At 38.7% G+C, this 14,536-nt stretch overlaps 1 protein-coding gene across 8 annotated transcripts in view; it reads right to left on the minus strand.

Annotated features, from left to right (window-relative positions):
* The window catches only part of ZNF438 (zinc finger protein 438), a 186,463-nt gene that overhangs the window by 137,274 nt on the left and 34,653 nt on the right, over window positions 1-14,536 (minus strand). For all 8 annotated transcript variants that reach the window (XR_003795774.1, XM_029236706.1, XM_029236709.1 and 5 more), the window contains one exon: window positions 8,201-8,261. The gene's annotated coding sequence lies outside the window, so the exon portion shown is untranslated. The remainder of the gene's footprint in view (window positions 1-8,200; window positions 8,262-14,536) is intronic.

Raw genomic sequence — 14,536 nt, forward strand, 5'->3', positions numbered from 1 at the left:
CCTAAAGCAATTAGAGAAAGAAGAACAAAAAAACCCCAAAGTTAGCAGAAGGAAAGAAATCATAAAAATCAGATCAGAAATAAATGAAAAACAAATGAAGGAAATGATAGCAGAGATCAATAAAACTAAAAGCTGGTTCTTTGAGAAGATAAACAAAATTGATAAACCATTACCCAGACTCATCAAGAAAAAAAGGGAGAAGACTCAACTCAACGGAATTAGAAATGAAAAAGGAGAATTAACAACTGACACTGCAGAAATACAAAAGACCATGAGAGATTACTACGAGCAACTCTATGCCAATAAAATGGACAACCTGGAAGAAATGGACAAATTCTTAGAAATGCACAACCTGCCAAAACTGAATCAGGAAGAAACAGAAAATATGAACAGACCAATCACAAGCACTGAAATTGAAACTGTGATTAAAAATCTTCCAACAAACAAAAGCCCAGGACAAGATGGCTTCACAGGTGAATTCTATCAAACATTTAGAGAAGAGCTAACACCTATCCTTTTCAAACTCTTCCAAAATATAGCAGAGGCAGGAACACTCCCAAACTCATTCTACGAGGCCACCATCACCCTGATACCAAAACCAGACAAGGATGTCACAAAGAAAGAAAGCTACAGGCCAATATCACTGATGAACATAGATGCAAAAATCCTCAAGAAAATACTGGCAAACAGAATCCAACAGCACATTAAAAGGATCATACACCATGATCAAGTTGGGTATATTCCAGGAATGCAAGGATTCTTCAATATATGCCAATCAATCAATGTGATACACCATATTACAAACTGAAGGAGAAAAACCGTATGGTCATCTCAATACATGCAGAGAAAGCTTTCGACAAAATTCAACACCCATTTATGATAAAAACCCTCCAGAAAGTAGGCATAGAGGGAACTTTCCTCAACATAATAATGGCCATATATGACAAACCCACAGCCAACATCATCCTCAATGGTGAAAAACTGAAAGCATTTCCACTAAGATCAGGAAAAAGACAAGGTTGCCCACTCTCACCACTCTTATTTAACATAGTTTTGGAAGTTTTAACCACAGCAATCAGAGAAGAAAAGGAAATAAAAGGAATCCAAATCGGAAAAGAAGAAGTAAAGCTGTCACTGTTTGCAGATGACATGATACTATACATAGAGAATCCTAAAGATGCTACCAGAAAACTACTAGAGCTAATCAATGAATTTGGTAAAGTAGCAGGATACAAAATTAATGCACAGAAATCTCTGGCATTCCTATACACTAAGGATGAAAAATCTGAAAGTGAAATCAAGAAAACACTCCCATTTACCACTGCAACAAAAAGAATAAAATATCTAAAACCTACCTAAGGAGACAAAAGACCTGTATGCAGAAAATTATAAGACACTGATGAAAGAAATTAAAGATGATACAAACAGAGGGAGAAATATACCGTGTTCTTGGATTGGAAGAATCAACATTGTGAAAATGACTCTACTACCCAAAGCAATCTACAGATTCAATGCAATCCCTATCAAACTACCACTGGCATTTTTTACAGAACTAGAACAAAAAAAATGACAATTTGTATGGAAACACAAAAGACCCCGAATAGCCAAAGCAATCTTGAGAACGAAAAACAGAGCTGGAGGAATCAGGCTCCCTGACTTCAGACTATACTACAAAGCTACAGTAATCAAGACAGTATGGTACTGGCACAAAAACAGAAATATAGATCAATGGAACAGGATAGAAAGCCCAGAGATAAACCCACGCACCTATGGTCACCTTATCTTTGATAAAGGAGGCAGGAATGTACAGTGGAGAAAGGACAGCCTCTTCAATAAGTGGTGCTGGGAAAACTGGACAGGTACATGTAAAAGTATGAGATTAGATCACTCCCTAACACCACACACAAAAATAAGCTCAAAATGGATTAAAGACATAAATGTAAGGCCAGAAACTATCACACTCTTAGAGGAAAACATAGGCAGGACACTCTATGACATAAATCACAGCAAGATCCTTTTTGACCCACCTCCTAGAGAAATGGAAATAAAAACAAAAATAAACAAATGGAACCTAATGAAACGTCAAAGCTTTTGCACAGCAAAGGAAACCATAAACAAGACCAAAAGACATCCCTCAGAATGGGAGAAAATATTTGTAAATGAATCAATTGACAAAGGATTAATCTCCAAAATTTATAAGCAGCTCATGCAGCTTAATAACAAGAAAAAAAACAAGCCAATCCAAAAATGGGCAGAAGACCTAAACAGACATTTCTCCAAAGAAGATATACAGACTGCCAACAAACACATGAAAGAATGCTCAACATCATTAATCATTAGAGAAATGCAAATCAAAACTACAATGAGATATCATCTCACACCAGTCAGAATGGCCATCATCAAAAAATCTAGAAACAATAAATGCTGGAGAGGGTGTGGAGAAAAGGGAACACTCTTGCACTGCTGGTGGGAATGTGAATTGGTACAGCCACTATGGAGAACAGTATGGAGGTTCCTTAAAAAAATAAAAATAGAACTACCATATGACCCAGCAATCCCACTAGTGGGTATATATATATCCTGAGAAAACCATAATTCAGAAATAGTCATGTACCAAAATGTTCATTACAGCTCTATTTAAAATAGCCAGGAGATGGAAACAACCTAGGTGTCCATCATCGGATGAATGGATAAAGAAGATGTGGCACATATATACAGTGGAATGTTACTCAGCCATAAAAAGAAATGAAATTGAGTTATTTGTAGTGAGCTGGATGGACCTAGAGTCTGTCATACAGAGTGAAGTAAGTCAGAAGGAGAAAGACAAATACTGTATCCTAACACATATATATGGAATCTAAGAAGAAAAAAATGTCATGAAGAACCTAGGGGTAAGACAGGAATAAAGACACAGATCTACTAGAGAATGGACCTGCGGATATAGGGAGGGGGAAGGGTAAGCTGTGACAAAGCGAGAGAGTGGCATGGACATATATACACTACCAAACATAAAATTGATAGCTAGTGGGAAACAGCCGCATAGCACAGGGAGATCAACTCGGTGCTTTGTGACCACCTAGAGGGTTGGGATAGGGAGGGTGGGAGGGAGGGAGACGCAAGAGGGAGGAGATGTGGGGATATATGTATACGTATAGTTGATTCACTTTTTGATACAGCAGAAATTAACACACCATCGTAGAGCAATTATACTCCAATAAAGATTTTTAAAAAATAATAATATCCGTTAAAAAAAAAAAAAGAGAAGAAGAAGGAGTCAAATCTAAAAGACAGAGGTCGCTCTAATGGGAAAGAGGGGAGCAAAGTTAGAATCCTGGAGAAGACAGAGAAACCAGAGAGATTCTAGGTGAAAAGATGTTACAGAGTTCAGGCCTTCCTTAGAGGCAGAACGGTGTCTTCATTAGAACGGTGATTTCACATAGTGCGCCCGCATATGCATGGGGGCGGGCTGGACCGGACCCGGGCGCTACAGGCAGCCGTGTCAGGCTGCGGGCGATCTTTAAGTGTGTCATCCTATTATTTAGGCGCTAGTTACCAGAGCAATCAAGTATAAAATACTTTAGTATCACAGAGTGCCTGAAAATCATTCCTTCCTATACCACTAATTCCAAGTTCCACAGTTCAGTGGTTATAAGAAACTGGAATTTGCATTAATAGACTTTCTGGGGTCTAACTAAAAGCGCTTATAACTTAAAGTTCTCTATTATTTAAATCCTATTTTTGTCTTTCCAAGAGAAGAGAAGGGGATGGCTGGACCGCCGTGGATGACACAGGGAAGCACAGTCAGTCCTTCTCAAAGAGCTTCTGGCATCAGAGTAGGATGAACTTTCCATTTCTAGCAAACTCTGACCAAAGGCCACTTCCAAATGTCATGCTCTTTACTTCTGAGACTCAGTATACTTTTGTTTAATAACTAAAATCTATTACAGAATTTGTGTATGTGTGTATTATTTATTTCAGACCTAATTCAATCTAAATAAATTTTAAATTGAAAAATGAAAGAAAGAAAAATGCCTCCAAGGAAACGCCTTCGATGAGGACTTTGTCCACCTGAGTACCTTGACAGGAGCTCTTCTTTCACCTCAAATGCTGGGAACTTCACCTAGAAGTTCACCTTTATAATTTATGGATGAAAGCTTCCCAATACAAAGACAGGAGGAATCATCTGAAAAAAGAAGATTCTGAAAACGGATATAATCTCAGAGTTGGGGAGACCAACTCTGGCGAGAAAAACCACTCTCCCCTCCCCCACTCTAGCCCATCTTCCTCTGCAACACCCCAGGAGGTTGATCAGCCTCAAGCTGACACGTCAGTGACAAAGAACCCACTGTCCTCTGCAGTAGCCCGGTCTATTTATACGCAGATGCCACTGTCACCAACTTATTCCTTCTACTGCTTATCCAATGTTCTCTCCCCTCAGAAACCTCTCTCTCTGTAACTTCTCCCCATCAATTCTAGCAAAGTCTTTCTGCAGCTCTACATCTCCAGTCCCTCTTACGCTTGAGAGCAATTCAAATTACAGAAACTTGGAACAACGAGACTGCAAAACTTCTAGGGTGACCTCTGACCTCTCCCACTACATGTGCTACAGAGCCTTAGAAATGTACTTTTCTCTCTAAATCTACCTCCACTGGCACCAGGTTAAAAGCTGAAATGGTCAGGATGAGGATATAGGGTAGGGGGTAGGAGGGATTTAGCCAATTCCGAATGGACTTGGAGAATTTAAGGGACAGCAAGAAAGCAACTGTGGCTATAGAGCCACATGAGCACACAGAGAACGGCAGGCGAAAAGGCAGCAGGGAGAACATGCAGGGCCTGGTAGAACGGGGTGAGAAGTTTATCCTGAGTGTAGTGGGGAGACACTACAGGGTTGTGAACAGGGGAAGGACAGGAACTGTTTAACATTAAAACTCAAACAAACGAAACAAAACAAAACAAAACCCACTTTCGCTGCTATATGGAGCACGGACTAGAGATAAGGAAGGCCAGCGAGGAGACTATTACTGTCATCTAGGTAACTTACAATGGTGATTATAAGTTACATTATACAATTATACTAGAGTAGCAGTGGGGGCAATGGCAGCAAAGGCATATATTTTGAAAGGAAGACATCTAAGCCCCCGATAGACTGGATCTGGGTTAAGAAGCAAAGAGAAAAGTCAAAGACGACTTCTAGGTTTTGGCCCGAGCAACTGAGCGGACCGCTGAGTAAGCTGGAGGGCATGTCTGGGGAAGAGAGACCAGGCGTCCCGCTGCACATACAGAAGTCTGAAATGCTTGCTGGGCTTCTGAATAGAGACGTTGGATAGGCAGACGGATAGGAGCCTGGAGCTCATCGGAGAGATCAAGGCAAAGAAATAAACTGGGGGGGACACACGGTATTTAAAGTGAGGGATGCATGAGATCACATAGAGAATAGGCAGCGAAGGCAACCAAGGACTGAGCCCTGAAGGACACCAATCGTCAGAGACCACGAAGAAGAGGAGACCGAGAAGGAGAGTTTGTAATCCTGTGTGCGTTTTATGCTTTCACGTGTAAGAAGGACTGGAGATTTAGGGCCACAGAAAGACATGGCTAGAACTGACAGGGAAAAGCTTCAGAGAGAGCGGTTTCTGCCCATTGTAACAAGCACTATGATGTGTAAGTTGGCAACATTCTCATTCTTCCTCAAAAAGCAACTGGGAGTATTTTATATCTACAAAGTACAAAATCCAGAGCCAGACGTCATAATCTTCTTCAAAGACCACCTTTCAAAGTCACGTGCAACTCTCCTTCTGCCTCCTGGCCAGCTGACGGAGTCTGGAGAGCTCCATTTCACATGCCCGCTGCTCAGTTACCCCATCCCTGGCCTCTGGCATGGGTCCTGGCTTCTGGATCCAAGTTCTCACCCCCACTAACAACTTCCAGTTGCCCAGCGCTGACCAGGAGGCACACTGAGATCATGCTCCCCAGCGCTGCCAAGAGTTCTTGGCATCTGATCAATGAAGCACACAATGCGTGACTGTTCGGCAATTCATCAGGTGACAGAGAACAACTGACGTGCTTGGGAACCAGAGGATGAGCCAGGGCACGGCTGCAACGGGCAGCAGGAGACTCCACTCCAGGCCCATTACCCCGGGGGGAGTCCGCTCTAGGTCACCCGGTATGACCAGACATCCTTTTACCCAGAAGAGTTGTTGTAATCTGAAGTTTACCGTGTGCCCACAGACTCAGGATTCCCTGGAAGCTGGCAATACTAGGAACTAAACTGTAGGTACTGCACACCGTGGCAGTCGGCCCTTTCTGCCCCACACCTTCAGGGTTGCCCTGGAGACATCTGTTACCCTCCAGCCTCATCTATGATGGGAGTTCCAAACTAGCCCATAGGTGTTCGTGAAGATTAAATGAGATCACTGTAAACAAAGTGCCTGGTACATAGAAAGCGCTCAGTGCCTATTAGCTATACCCCCATTTATACTTTAGGTGACCATAAAGTAACAGCCAGCCAGCTGAGTGGTAAAGCATGTCTCCAGAAACAACACTTGCAAGGCTCTTCCAGCACAGAAGAATGAAAAGCTTTTTTGCTTGATTTTATGTGTGGACTATAATTTGATCAATGGAATTTCAACTTGTCCTGAAAAAATGCTCCTCCCTTTTTCTAAACTTTCCTACCAAGGTTGGCACAATTATGCTACATCACTAAGAAGTAAAGATATCAATCTCATGCCAGTAGAATTTACACCACCAATTCTGAACAAATATCATCAAGCAAAACAGAACTCTCCGAGCCTAACAACTATCCTGCAAAAGTCACTCCGGCCTGGGTCTGCTGTTGTAAACATCTATATCCTTTAAGCAGAAGATACTTCTATTTCCCTTCATGAAATTTAAGTTTAACTAAAATCACTAAAGTTGGCAGCAGCAGCAGGAGACCATTTATAAGGCCGGCAGGGCTATTTTACTTTTATTAATGACAAGTTATGTAATAGTTCAGCAAACTACGGAGCTCCGTTCTTATAGTCTTTTAATATTTATAGAAATTTAAAAGAGTTATACTGCCAGAGTTCATTTTGGAAACTGACAGTTTCAATTATCTGACAGCAATCAATTATTTCAGCTCAACTACAGAAATGGCTCTTTAACGACAGGTCAGCTGAGTCCAGCACCTGACCTAGAAGCTCAAGTAGATGTGACTGAACAAAACCACCCTAAAAGGGTCTCAACTCCAAACCACTGAGTCACATCACTGGCCTTTTTGCCCGTAACAGTACATCAAAGAAAAGAAAAGAAAAAGAAAAAAGCGGTACACTGGGAACCCTGGAAAGGGCCTGCTTATGTTAACAGAAAGAGCTGTACTAAACCACCAAAGAACACACAAGTACCTTAAAGGAATCAAAGAGCAAGTCTGTAACCGAGCTCAAGGAGATGTTCATGGACACCAGGCCAATGTCAAGAAAATGAAATCCCACGCCTCCCATGAACTGAAAAGTGAAACCTATCATCACATATTTCCCTGCGTCTCTAATGCACGGCATCTGGGTTTTTCTAAAGGTAATTAATTATTTTGATTTTTCAAACTATTACACAGAAAAGCTACTTCTAAACTATAATTTTCAAATAAATCTCGATTTTTTTTGGCTTTAAAGAAAAATTTTTACTTTGGAATAATTTTAGATTTACAGAAGAGTTGCAAAGGTATTACCGAGTTCCTGTATTCCTTTCACCAAATTCCACCTAAAGTTAACATCTTACACTACCATGGTACATTTGTCAATACTGAAAAACTGACATTGGTACATTTACTATTAACTAAGCTATAAACTTTACTTGGATTTCACCTGTTTTTCAGTGATGTCTTTTTTCAGTTCTAAGATACAATCCAGGACACCACTTCGCATTTAACGATTTTTTTAGGGCTTTAACTTTTGAAATATGCCTAACTTGTTTCTCTTATTGACAATGTTCTCTGTATAATTATTATACAAAATAAACTTAAAACTCCCTGGAAAATATGATTTATTGGATACCAGAGAATGTTACATTACATTCATGTAAACACGGTATTTCTACCATTTTTACTGAGGAGAAAAAGAGGTAAATCACTGAAGTAAGATATACTCCATTGTCTACTTTGTCAGGAACCTATGAGATCAAATCATTTAATGTTTCAGAAATATCTCTTCAAAAAATGCTTGTCACTTACCTATCTCCCAAGGCTCCAGTAAAGAGTCATAAGATGTATGGTAAATCCTTTTAATTTAATCCTGTAACAGAATATAAAGTATTATCAGAATCATATTCAGATAATCCATTTTTATCAAATATATGTTAACAACTGTATTCCTTTCATTCCCAAATTTTAAAAATTATTGTATGACATTTTTATTAAGATAACAAAAGAACTAATTTAAGGAAGAACAATACCATAAATTTATTACATGTCTTTAAAAATGTTTAAAAATGAAGGCATGCAAAATTTAATACAAGTTTTAAGATAAACAGAAAATGTTCTAGAAAGAAGGAAGTGCCACAATGAATAAAACTGACTAATAAGAATGTTTCACATTCTTTTCCATGTGCATAATGCTGTGGAAATTACTAAGTAGTCACAAACAAGTGAATCACATTGAGGGCACAGCCTTTGTGAGGGGAAAACAGTAATCAGGAATTTGGGGTTAGGAGATTTTTGAAAAGACACGTGTCTGGTAAAGCGACCATGTGTGTCTGAGACAGTCTCAACTTAGGTCCATTGTCACAGTGTCCCCCCCCCCCCCGCAATTTATTATTTGTCCTGGATTCTCCACTTTCTAGCGATTTTTTTTAACAAGAGTGTTATAATAAGCCAGAACATTTACTTCCAGGCTGTGCCCAGATCTTGGTGAGTGCTGTGAGATACACGCGCAGTGAATCCAATTGTCAATTTAACCTGTGGTTAAATGTGAAAGACCTCTCTCTGGATGGGCTATAACTGACACCTCGTTCTCAAAGTCAGCACCCAAACCATGGGCAGAAAAAGGAAGTGCACTTGGACAGGAGAGGCCGAGGGACAGCTAAATCCTGCAGTCTTTGGTGGAGGTGGAAAAAATATTCAAAATGCTGCTGCCCCAACTATGAGTAGCTCGAAGATACCAATTTCAGAAAAGCAGGTGAAGAAGATGTTTTATATATTATTCTATAAAGCATGACTTTTCATTTAGATCAAATGACTAGTCTTTAATCTTGCTCAGTTCTGATTACAAAGTGTCTTGTTTACATAGTTAAAATTAAGTGACAGCTGTTATTTTGTTGGCTCTATTAGCAGAAGAAATTTACACTTAAGTCATGCCAGCTTTCTATCAGTGTCAGGAGATACATTAAATAGAAATCAGTTAATTCCAATAATGGGTTGATAGTTTTCATCCAATTCATGGAATCAAAGTAAAGCTTTTGGAAGTTCATTCTGTACTATGTGATATGCCTGACATCGCTGTAGCTGCTATTTAAACTCAGTTAGGAAGTTCAACAACAAAGATGCAATTAGAGTCAGTTTTCATTACTGTAGCAATAAAGTTCTATAAGGTCACCGTGAACACTGAATTAGCAAATACCAAAGTACTGCTCTTAAAGGAGAAACAGAGTTAGGTTCCTGGGAGCCTCTGGCTACAACTTCTTCAACTGGTCCAACATAACCTTGCGTTACGTGTCTTTCTGTATAAAGACACTATATTTAATATATATTACGGATTCATTAACATTGAACTCACAGTCCATCACACCAGCTCATGCCTGAATAAAGCTTACTTAAGACACGTATTTTCTCTGTAAAGTACAACACGTCACGACCTTCCTGCACTTAGGAACAATATACAACATACTATGCCTGGGAGTCACTGTAAACAGTGAAATCACCGACAAGAGGCACAAAAATGCAAAGAAAAGTGGCACCACAAAAAGGATACTTGTTTAGAGTTTGAAAGCTGAAAGAAGAAAGCCTTGCTTTACCTCGGCTGGGAACAAGTGTGTTAAGCAATCCACATTTTCTGTTCCTCTGCAAACGGCCCTAAATGACTACAAAAGGACCAAGAATGCCGATTTGGGGGTGACAAATAAACTTTTGTGAGTAGGGAGAATTCGCAAAATGGAACCTATAAATAATGAGGATAGACTATATTTGATTTTACAGAGATACACAAATACAAACTTTGGTCAAGCACAGAATCATAGAGTAAAAAACAATGGTCTTACTAATTTTAAAAAGTACGGCACAGAAATAAACTTGGACCTGGTTGTGATTCACATATAATTCACAACTGTACCACGTGAACGGCAAAATATGACCAAAGTAGAAGCAAACACGTCCCACAATTACATCCACCAAAGATGTGACAGTCGAGCAATCACAACTGACAAATACTTAAACACACACACCACACACACACACACACACAAAGAAACCGTCACTCGTGTGACAAAGATAATGTTGAATAAAAAAAAATACTACTCCGGGCTTCCCTGGTGGCGCAGTGGTTGAGAGTCCGCCTGCCGATGCGGGGGACACGGGTTCGTGCCCCGGTCCGGGAAGATCCCACATGCCGCGGAGAGGATAGGCCTGTGAGCCACGGCCGCTAGGCCTGCGCGTCCGGAGCCTGTGCTCCGCAACGGGAGAGGCCACAGCAGTGAGAGGCCCGCGTACCGCAAAAAAAAAAAAAAAAAAAAATACTACTCCAACATGGCAGTACCTGTTTTCTCTTGTTGCTACATAACTTAGAAATCTTGGAGGCTTTTAAGACTCACTTAGTAAAATCATCAATAGCATTGAAATTTTTTCAGCTGAGCACTCTAAATCTTGGCTTCATTTTGTTCAGTCAGTTGGAAATCTTTAATTCAGATTTAATTTATACAGAGAACCAGTTTTTTTACTTAGATAAGTTTATACTTTGTACCAGGATGAAATGGACTTCCAAATGCTTACAATCTAGCAGCATCTAAATTTGGTAAAATGCGGGACTTCCCTGGCAGTCCAGTGGTTAAGACTCCGTGCTTCCACTGCAGGGGGCACAGGTTCGATCCCTGGTCAGGGAACTAAGATCCCGCATGCCGTGCAGTGCGGCCAAAAATAAATGAATAAAAATTTTAAAAATTAAAACAAAAAAAAAAATCTGGTAAAATGTTCAGAAGACTTCTAAATAAATACAACTTATCTGACAAGCCTTCTCTTGTAAAAATGTCATTGAATAAAGGTACTCTAAATAGAGTAAAAAGACAGTACCTGTGAAAATATATGGGCTGGAATATTTCCCTGTTAAACTACTAAAAAAAAATCAAAATTTAGAATGACCTCAATTTAGTAGAATTTGCTTTGAACTTACCAGGTACCTTAGTATCTATACAGATATTATATTCTCAAATTTAAAGATAATGATTTACAGCAATTAGTAACTACTGAAAAGAATCAAGTTTCAAGTTTAGTAATCATAAAATGAAACTCTGAAGACTATAATTTTACGAAACAATTAAAAACAATACAATTGTGTTTCAAAACTACATTCCTTTCAGAAACATACAGAGACCCAGTACTACAGACAAATTATGACTAAGAAACTAAATAATGTATATGGGCTTCTACTGAGAATTCTATTTATGGTCTTTTTAAAGTTGAAAAAAATCAGTATGAAATAATTTTGTTGTGATGTTTGTTGTGATGTTTTGGGTTTTTTTTTAATATTAACATGGAAATATGTTAACATTTTTCAGAAATAAACTTGTTTTTAAAATACAATAAAAATAAATCTGTTAGTCAACAAATAAAATTATACAATTTTATTATTTTTCAGTAATTCTTATTCTCAAAAGAATCTCAGTTTGGGCAATAAATTAAATGGCTAACCTAACCTTGGTGGTTAATTTTATGTGTCAACTTGGCTAGACTACGGTGCCCAGCTGTTTGGTCTAACACTAGTCTATGTGTCTCTGTGACAGTCCCTGTGGATGTGATTAACATTTACAATCAGTTGACTTTAAAGCAGATTACTCTCCATAATGTGGTGGGCCTCAACCAATCAGTTGAAGGCCTTAAGAGCAAAGACTGAACTTTCCCAAGAAAGAAGCAATTCTGCCTCAAGACTGCAACACAGAAAACTGCCTGAGTTTCCAGTCTGCTGGGCTGCCCTGCAAATTTTGGACTCAAGACTACATCAACAACGTTTACCTAAAATTTCTGCCTGCTGGCCTACTCTACAAATTTCACACTTGCCAGCTCCCACAATCATGTGAGCCAGTTCCTTAACATAAAAACTAACTCTCTCTCCCTATCTATCTATCTAGCTAGTATATCCTATTCTTCTATTAACCTATCTTCCCATCCATCTATCTATAGTGCATCCACAAAAGCTGTGATAGCATACACAGATATATCTCCTGCTAGCTGTATTTCTCTGCACAACCTGACTAATACACTAGGTAACAAGAGATTAGGAAGTATCAAGCATCTCCACCCAATGGAAGCTGCTCCCTGACAAGAGTAGAAAATGAAAGAGTTTTATTTTAGGAAGTATGCAATTACATCATTAACAGTACCTTTAAAGAAGAATAAAAACCCAGATTTTGGGGCCATGCCTTCCTATACCAGAATGACACCACGTAACCCAACAACCCAGCTTTTAGAGAACAAGGTTGTGTCTCTTCCTCCTTTGTAGCAGGGAGTCTGAGAAAGAGAAGGTGCTCTAAAATGTTGCTAAGCAAACATTTCATTTTGCTAAACAAACAATGTCTCAGAAGACACTGCCAGTCCTAAATGCTGTAAAGATGGTGAGCGTATAAGCAAAAGTACGCTTTTTAATGTTTTCAGTAGTATTACTATTGTCATTCTGAGACTACTGCATGTGTAATATGGGATAAAAACAAATGAATAATTATGGGATTTTCTAATTCTATAATCACTTGTGTCTGAAAGACCAGGATTCTTGGCACAGAGAAAAGGAGATATAGAAGGAAGATTCAAATACACTGTAGTCTAGAGTTTTAATTGGAAGCATCAATATGACCTTGTGAGGTATTTTATTTTATCTTAAATATGTGCATATATTTCTTAACTCTGATTACAGAAAAGGCCTACAAACAAAGGCCAATCCAGCATCACTGAGCATCCCTTAGAGACCAGAGCTTCTTAGAGAAATGGCTAATTCTAGGACTCAGGAGCCAATCTCAAAAGGCTCCCACTGGCCAAAGATGGAATAATTTGAGCTTCATTAATGATAATAACTGAAATGGATTAAAACCCATCAAACGTTTAATTCTAAGAGTTCAAATTTTTTTTAATAATTGGTCATCTTCAAGAGATGATAGAGAACTAATTAATCATTCTTAAAAACTATTAAATCAAAGAAAAAGCTCAAGAATTTATCCTGCCTTTCCTTTATGAACTGTATGACTGGGTAATACCTAAACTCTTTCAACTACGATAGCACTCTTCAAGCCACATGCACGTCTAATGGTAAAGAGTAAAATTCTAACTGGCTAGGAGGGTATAAGCACAGCCTTTAACCAATGAGTGGCTTATCTGACCAAGGGGTAACCCTTGGGTAGTAAAGATAAAAGAAAAAACAAGAAAATAAATTTGAGTAGAGACATCCAGTGTTGTCCACTGGGGGTAACAGCTTTCACACAGTCAGTTCATCCAAGTCACTAAAAATATACATAAATAACCAAGCAAACAGTATTAACCCCCATTCCCAAGATGATCACTACACAGAGTTGCTACATGTTATTTAAAATGCCCGGTTTTCAACAAATATTGCAAAATGTGCAAAGAAGCAGCAAACCCATTTTCAGGAAAAAAAGGCAGGCAACACAAACTGATTCTAAAGGGGCCCAGGTGTTAGACTTAACAGAGACAGACTTCAAATCAGCTATTCCAAATAAGTTCACAGAACTAAAGGAAACCATGGATAAAGAATTAGAGAAACGTATAATGACAATGTTTCAGCAAATAGAGAATATCAATAAAGATAAGGAAATTACAGAAAAAAAAGCAGCAAATAGAAATTTTGGAATTGTACAATAACTGAAAAAGTACAATAACTGAAATGGAAAATTCACTATAGGAGCCCAAGAGTAGACATGAACTGGAAGAAGAAAGAATCAGAGTGCTTGAAGATACACTGATAGAGATTATATACAATTTGAAGAATGGGGAGAAAAGAAGAATGAAGAAACATGAACAGAGCACCACAGAAAAAGAGAAAGGCACAGAACAAAGATTTAAATAATGGCTGAAATCTCCCCAAATTTGATGAGAAACATTAGTAATCTACACATCTAAGAAGTTCAACAAACTCCAAACCAGATAAATATAAAGAGATCCACACCCAGACAAAATATAATCAAAATGTTGAGAAACAAAGAAAAAAATCTTGAAATCAGCAAGAGAAAAATGACTCATCACATACGAGGAGCCCCAATAAGACTGACAGCTGACTTCTCATCAGAAGCAGAGGAAACTAGGAGGTAGTAGGACTGAATATTCAAAATGCTGAAGATAAAAAACTGTGAATTAAGAATC

This window comes from Monodon monoceros, unplaced genomic scaffold, assembly GCF_005190385.1.
Source record: "Monodon monoceros isolate NGI ecotype Baffin Bay Population unplaced genomic scaffold, NGI_Narwhal_1 Super_Scaffold_21, whole genome shotgun sequence".
Lineage (NCBI taxonomy): Eukaryota > Metazoa > Chordata > Mammalia > Artiodactyla > Monodontidae > Monodon > Monodon monoceros.